The sequence below is a fragment of the Lytechinus pictus genome, chromosome 11 (genome assembly GCF_037042905.1).
Source record: "Lytechinus pictus isolate F3 Inbred chromosome 11, Lp3.0, whole genome shotgun sequence".
Taxonomy (NCBI): Eukaryota; Metazoa; Echinodermata; class Echinoidea; order Temnopleuroida; family Toxopneustidae; genus Lytechinus; species Lytechinus pictus.
In genome coordinates, this window is record NC_087255.1 from 16,555,143 (window position 1) to 16,563,597 (window position 8,455).

Genomic DNA, 8,455 nt, shown 5'->3' on the forward strand with positions numbered 1-8,455 from the left:
AACAGAATGGACAACAAATGTCATTTACCCGCAGATGTTTTATTTCTTTTTTTTCGATTGTTTTTATCATAATCTGTCTAACAGTAGGGTCTATGTACTTTTTGTTGCATGAAAACAAACACAGCTGTTGAAGGGATTAGGCATAAAATGACCGATACTGACCCAACAATAAGTATGTGTAGCAATGGTCAAAATATACAAATGTTCAACGATGTACACAAACCAAACAATTATTTGATTTTGATTATTTTCATGATCTGTGAAAGGTGAGATCCCACTACTCCAATGTTGATACTTTGATATTACAGGGGTCTGTGGCACAAATGTTTCTATTAAAATCAAAAGCAAAGAGCAAATAGGAACGGTTCAATCAATAGTTCTGATTGGTCAAAAATGGGTATGTCAACAATGCGACACTCATCTGCAAATTGTGTGATTAATTACTATTTTTGTGTTACACTTACAGAAAGCTGGTGGGTCAAAAACAAAATCAGAGTAAAGAACCACATAATTTCATTTTAAATTGAATTTATTCAATTGGCATATTACAACTTTCCCCAAGTCTTCAAAATAAAATATGTTTGGGACAGTCATTTGGTTTACTTTCTTTCTATATCTTCTCAATGCACTTTCAACATTAATACACTAAAATCGTGATCTGAATTATTAAAGTGTTATTTCATCAACTATTTGTGATGCGTATGTATCTGAACTCTGAAATATTTCCTTCACTCTTCAGCTTGTGTTTGTCTCTGTATCTTCTCAACTTTCTCTTCAAATTTTAAATAATAGAAGAGCATTTATATAATCTTTTGCAATAATTCAATTTTCAAGATTAAAATTGATTCATATTCAGTTAAATATGCTACATAGAAATCACAGGTTGCAATTAATATTTAAGTTAAATTCAAATAGGTGGGGATATGATACATTAATGTTGAAGGGGGGGGGCTAAACATATATTTCCGGATAGCAGGTTTAGTTGCCCTGGTAACCCTAGGTCTAGATCCGTATTATCAAGATTGTTTAATTTCCTGCCGGAGAGGGGGAGAATTGATTTCACTGAGCATTATCAGATTTCACTTGGAAATTACAACACTTTCACTTTGATAGGAGTATTATGTGAACTGAATGTGTAAGGATAACCATCTTCTACAAGACTATAAAGCCTTAGCACCGGGGAAATGTTTCATGAAACATCTTGTCAGAAATTTCCTTCCACAAGTTTGCTCTGAGCCAATCAGATGCAAGGATTTCAGTAGCTTATAACAAAAGTCAGTGAAAATCAATGACTACTTACATGTATTTCATGAAATGCTCCCCTGACCCATGTCCCATGGTAACCTGGTCCACTTCAACTTTCATTCTTTACATGTTTTTCTTGAATCTTTTTCCCCCCAAATACCTAAAGGACAAGTCCACCCAAACAAAAAGTTGATTTGAATAAAAAGAGAAAAATCCAACAAACATAACACTGAAAATTTCATCAAAATAGGATGTAGAATAAGAAAGTTATGACATTTTCAAGTTTTGCTTAATTTCACAAAACAGTTTTATGCACACCCCAGTGGGTATGCAAATGAGGAGACTGATGGCGTCATCCACTCACTATATTTCTTTTGTATTTTATTAATGAAATAGGGAATATTCTATTTTTCTCCTCATGCGAAGTGAAACAATGATTAATTTCTCCCTAAACATGTGGAATGAGCATTGTTTTATACTATATGATTCAGTCAAGTTGGTCCTTATTGTCAAATCTATAAAAGATGAAATATTGTATTATTCAAACAATAAAAAACAAAAGAAATAGTGAGTGAAGGACATCATCGACTTTCTCATTAGAGTTGTGCATATCACTGTTTTGTGAAAAATAAGCAAAACTTTGAAATGTCACAATATTCTTATTTAACATCCGATTTTGATGAAATTTTAAGCGTTTTGCTAGTTTGATTTTTCTCTATTTATTCAAATCAACATTTTCTGGGGTGGACTTGACCTTTAAAGGGTATTGGGTAGTCTGCAAGCACAGACTCATATTTGACACTTCAACCCCAAAACAGGTCTAGAGTGAAGACTAGACTACAAAGACTCTGTAGAGCCAGCCACACTACATAGTGAATCTAGTCTCACTAATTCAGACTCTGCATTATGCACTGTGCAAATTACGAAAAATCGAGGGTCTGTGCGTGCAGACTAGGTATTGAGGGTGTTCGTACTTGTGGAAGGGGAAAATATCCTCAAAACCATGATATACAGTATATGACTGATAAGCAGGCGTTTATGGAAAAGTTGTGTTTTTATATTTTTATTTAATACATGTTCTCCTCACGACTGATTTGAAGTTCTTGGACAATCCCCTCCCCATTAACCGTTCTTACAAAATAAGCCCTCATGCTACAGATAACAGGTCACTGCTCTTGTTCTTCACACATGTATTTGTTACAATATTCAACGGTATGAAATGAAAACAGAATCTTTAAAGTTTTCGATAGAGTTTACATTAATCTCCGATTTGTATTCATTTGATGGAAGCAATTACATGTACCGGAACATGATATATCAAAAGTTGTTTTGATAATTTTCATGATATTGTAATTGTCAATGATCAAGTGTTATGGGGATAAAACTGAAAAAAAAAATTATGCATGGATTTGTATCTCAAATGTACTAGGCTGGAAACACTTCTTTAAAATACAATTCAATTTATATAATACATGTGTGCCTTGTTTTCAAACTGTTGTATTCTTGAAATACTATTAAGTACTCTTCTATTCCTCTACTTTTCAGGTATAAAGTTGTGGTTAAAGTTTAACTACGGATAGCCAAATGTGATGTGTATATATATATATGTCTAAACAGTAGAGGTTTAGTGAATCAGCTCATTTGATTCTCAAATCATTCTTCATACCTGTCTGGGAAGGATACTAAAGATAGCTGTCTTCACTATTAAAGAATTCAGAAAGAGCACAGTTAACATAATAAGCAAACAATGTGAACAAATTTTGATATGTTTGGCTTCCAGCTCATTCGATTCTCAAATCATTCTTACATGTACCTGTCTGGCCGGGACGGATACTACAGATAGCTGTCTTCACTATTAAAGAATAGGAAAGAGCGCAGTTAACAAAATAAGCATACAATGTAAACAAAATGTTGATATGTTTGGGTTCCGCAATTTTAACAGATTTAGACCATGGTCTAAGTTCAGGAGCGTGTGCAGGGGGGTAGTTACAGAGGTTCAACCCCCCCCCCTTAAATTTTTTTGATACCCAACCCCCCACTAAAAAATTAGCTTTTCAAGCTTTTTTGAGGTATGAAACGACGTAAAATTTGTGGTGAGTACTTTTTTTTTTCTTGTAAATGTTTTGGGGTAGGCAACGACCTAAAATTGGTGGTGAAGACCTTTTTTTTCGGGGGGGGGGGGGTGTTGTCGACATTTCATTCAGCCACAGTATTCGTTTAACCAAATTTCAGAATACAGGCTGAGGACACTGTGTGCAGGTGACTGCCTGTCACCATACAGTACCATAAAGATCACTTCAGTTTATAAGCCAAATTTAGCATTATGAGATAATCATCAAAGAAATTGCACCATGTTGCTCAAAATAGACATTTCTTCCTGGATATATGGCCAGTAATGCTGAAAACAAGCAATAATTAATCTTGTTCATTATGACTTTTAAAGCTTAAAAGCTTTCTGATGTGTCAATATCTGGATGTATATATATAGCATGTAAAACTCAATTGAATGTGAAATTGGGTTTATAAAGAGATAATCCCCTTGGTTTTTGTCAACGTAATTAGAATTTTTGGTCAATTACAGGAACAGTGCTTCCAGATGACATAGATATCATGACTTAATTATCCACAGTACATGTATTCATATAAAGTTGTTTCCAAGCATAAGCAGTGAAATTGCTTGTTTTCTCAATGCTATTACATGTGCACCTGTATGAATGGTTCCATGACATTTGCTCTGGCGACAATTGCTCTGCTGTGAATTCCACACACTAATGGAATCACCAACTTCAACCCTGTATTTTAACACTACCCTATCCTAAACCTAACCCTGAACCTAAAATACAACCCTATTGCAACCCTAACCCTATATCTTAGACAAAATAAAGCCCAGAGCAATAGTCGCAGGAGCAAAGGTCATGTCACCGTATGAATGCATACAAAAATTAGACAGGAATAACCGTCGTTTCTGGGGATTTATTCAACAATTTCTGACATTTTACTGTAATCCCCATTTACCGACGGTAGGGTGTACGTGTAGGCTCGCATGTGTTCTCATTCCCTCCCTTTTGTCAATTCACAGTCCAAAGTTTGATGTAATTTTACACATCGAATTTACAATCTAAGGATGTATAAACAACAAACTTTTAAAACTTTATATTTTAACATTTAAATACTTTAAACGATATAGATGAAAAAGGCATGAAAAATATACTTTACCGATGTTTAATTGGGTTGAACACGATAAAAATTGTCAAAATGGCTGCCAAACCAAAAAATATTTACAAACGAACGTCAACAATCACGAATGTGATATCGATATTGCTTTCGATATTATACGATCTGCTCCATATGCGAACGAAACCGAAGATAAACGATACTAGTTATACTAGTACTAGTACTAGTTATAATCGCGATATATCGATTCGAGACATTAAGTTAATACGATAATGACGTCATTCAAGATGGCAACTTGCAAGAAAAACCGTCAGGTCAGGTGAAAATGTCTTAGATGACAGATTTCTCAATCATCCAGAGGATTTTTTTCAATAACTCCGGCCCAAGGTATGCAATTACTTAAGTTAGTTATATTTCCCTGATAATGGAAACCATGAAACTTTCAATTTTGCTTAAAAAACAGTTTTAAATCGCGATCTATAAAACGCTAGTTCACTATACGTTGGCTGTAGGTACGGGGCCCCATCCCCTTCAGTCTATGTATGGTGAGTGGAGCCAACGTAGTTCAGCGGAACAACCAAAATACAGAGACTGAAGCTTTTGGTCTAACAAAAATAAGAACTGTATGATGCTCCAAATGAAAGAAAATGTTGCTACATTTTAGGTGAGATTCTGATTTATTGGGAGAGTATTTTTCAATCATCTTTAAGAAAAATATTCTATATGAGCATAACCTATATCCAGTAATTATCGATATTTTGGTGATTTGAGTCTACAGAATTCCTTGTAAAATATTTCAAAAAAAATATTCAAAAATAAGTTTTTATACTGTACATTAATAATCTGAGCAGAGCAGATAATGGGGAATTATGTCCATACTTATAATTATATGCATACATATGAGCTGCAAAGCAATTGAGGAATCAGTCAATGGAGCTTTTATAACTATTTTTTCATTAATGGCACAAAACTTGGCCATCTCTACAGGAAAAACCATAGCTACGATTGCGTAAGCAGCGAACAGCTGACAGCTCATAAATGATCAATATAATCCGCCTTTTAATGAGATGAAATGGAAGTGAATTCCTTGGGTACTATCTTGTTTACGTTATCCATTGCCAATTCAATCAAGGATGTTCAATAAAGACTAGGAGCCCATTTAGACCAGAAGAAAATTAAAATTTGTGTATAAATGGGGGGAGGACTACGTACAGAATCAAAGAGAAAGTCATTGAAATTAGGATGGATGAAACAGTATTTTTTAGTTTGAACTATTGACATTACGTTGATTGAAGTAATACTGGAATCTAGTGCATTCTTTATAAAGTTCAGCCAATCATCTCTCCGCAAACACTATACATGTAATTCAAGTCCCCTTCAATCTTGAAAAAAAAAAACCATAAATTTTGTCACTTTGAGGAATTAAAGTGATTGGGGATTTGGGGCCATTATAAAGAGACAAAAAACTTGTCTTGGTGATTTTTGTGAACAGGATAATATACCAACATATTACACATTTCATGCAAACTGGTCATAAAGTGTAACTTCATAATCATACCATCGCACAATTTTTTAAACAGAACAGGTTAATCAAATATCCAACAAAACTTTCTGATTTTACAACAGTACATGTACATCTAATTGTTCATAATATACCACTAGTTTTGTGTCTTCTGAAGGGAGACATAAATATTGATAGGATAATTGTCCCTAATAAGGGATGAATGGGTAGCTGACTGCCAAAAAATGTTGCCCCAGTTCCGCCCAGTGCCGGTCTGTCAAATGCCACGACCCTATCTGTTTTAGTTGGTACATTCCACAGAACAGGTTGGGAAGATGCCCAGTTTACATGTAGTTTGCATAGCTTCTTTGCATAGCTACAGAGATTTTCTCTTAGCAAAAATGGTAAGAGATTTCACTCTAAACCAAATGGGAGGGGGGGGGGTAATTTAACCACCTTATATATGTTTTTTTATACCAAATTTATGAAATCAGACAAGAGTTTCCAGAGTCAAGCTCATTCTATACTTGCATGTCAGCTTTATTCAATATATCTACTGCCAACCAATCAGAACTATTTTTTATTAAAGTGTTGCAATTGATTTAAAACATTTGTGTTGCTCCGTCCTAGAGTCCGTAACACAAAGCTTAGGAATCATCAAAGAAGAATATCTTGTGATAATCAAGCTTTAATACGATCATTCGTGAACCTTTGTGTTACCAGAGTCAGACCCTGGTCTTTGTTTCCTGATCCTACCATTCTTTCAAGTTTCAATCAATCTTTTTTTTCTTTCTTTAAACAAACACTATCCTTTTCATTCTTCCTGCCCTGAAATCTAGCAAAATAATTGCACAAAATACCAACCATTGGAATATAATGCAAGAAATATTATACATGGGAGTGACAAAAACAAGATTGTATTTCCCTTTTTCTCTGCAAGTTTTTAAGCCATCAGTTATTAGACTCTCTTCTTTTCCCCTGCTGAAATTTGGGAAGAATCTGTAATCTGTTTGCTGCATCAGTTACAAGCGAGAGATTAGATTACTCGCCAGAAAGATCATGTTTCACGTAGTTTTGTCTGCCTACATGTCTAAGATCTCCTCAATGTTTTGCATGTTCCGAGTACTTTGCATTAAGCACATGACAATAATAAAAAAGAATAATGATCCTTCTAAATTAATTGTAAGTTAAAAGGATATATTTACATTTGTTGTATGGTACCACAAAGATATTAATGTGGGGCTTTTCTTGCTTTGTTTTGATTTTGATTATTTATTTTTTGTGCAACACATTCAGACAATAGCCTGAATTCAAAAGAGTGTTTCATCAGCATTTGTTGTCTGACAACACTGCAAAAACTCTGGTGTTGATTTTAACACCAGCCCGGAATCTACCGGTATATATGTCCACATCAGAGAAGAATTGAAACAACACCAGTTTGGAATCAAACCAATGCAGTTTTGATTCTAATTGGTGTTGTACAAACACCTATCCGCTGTTAAACCAAAACGAAACTGGTGTTGTTTAGCACTTCTCTGGCATGGATTCCAAGTTTTTGCAGTGAAGTTGTCGGCTCTAGCAGCTTTCCTTCTTTTCTTATGATTGGCTGAGAAGCATATACTATGGTAGAGCTCAAATAAAACAGATATATATCCACAAAGTTCTCTCATGAAAAGGTCCCAAGATAAAGCAGTCCGAAAAAGACCACAGTGGAATACATGTAGGATAGCCCTTAGATATCAGGTTCTCCAAATTAAGAGATAACTACTCCTCCGATGAGTCATTGACAGTGATGTGCAGGGGGAAAAAATCACAATTTTTGTCTGAGGCGGCTACATTTGTTCCTTACCAGCCTAAATTGACGACATTGTATAAGAGTTAAAATTATAGACCCTATTTCAATTCAAGGTTCAGGGGCTTTTTTTCAACTTTTCCCCAGGGTATTTGGGAGTGGTTTAGGGAACGAATTTGATCCAACCCCCTGTATGATCACCTCCCCCCTCCTGACCATGTCAATAGACTGTTTAATAAACTAGGTCTAGCAATTGACAGGTGTCAGCAATCCCATAGCACATATTAAGATAACAACTTTAATATTCTTGTCAAAGCTTCATTAACAGATTAACATCTCATGCAGGAGGTGATAAGATAGGGGCGACACTATTTTCTTGCAAAATTTCTAAGAGGGACAGTGAGGTTTGAGGGAAATGAGGATTTGCAAGACCAGAGTGGGGGAGTAGAAAAAAGGCATAAAGCTGTTCATAAGTTAAGAGAGACTTTAAGAATGACTGGAGATCCTTTATTACGTGCTAAACCATTGCCAATGAATATACCATTTACCACAAGAAAGGATCACCAGGGGCCCATTGCAGAAAGAGTCGCTGTTAATGTACAAACAGCTTTATGAAACACCCTCCTGGCTCTGACTTACAGACAAAGTGACTTGGCACCCCAAAACATCATCTAGTTTATGCATAAAGGCTTGTATAACATCATGTAATCATATTTGTGAAACACTGCCCTGGGGCCCGTTTC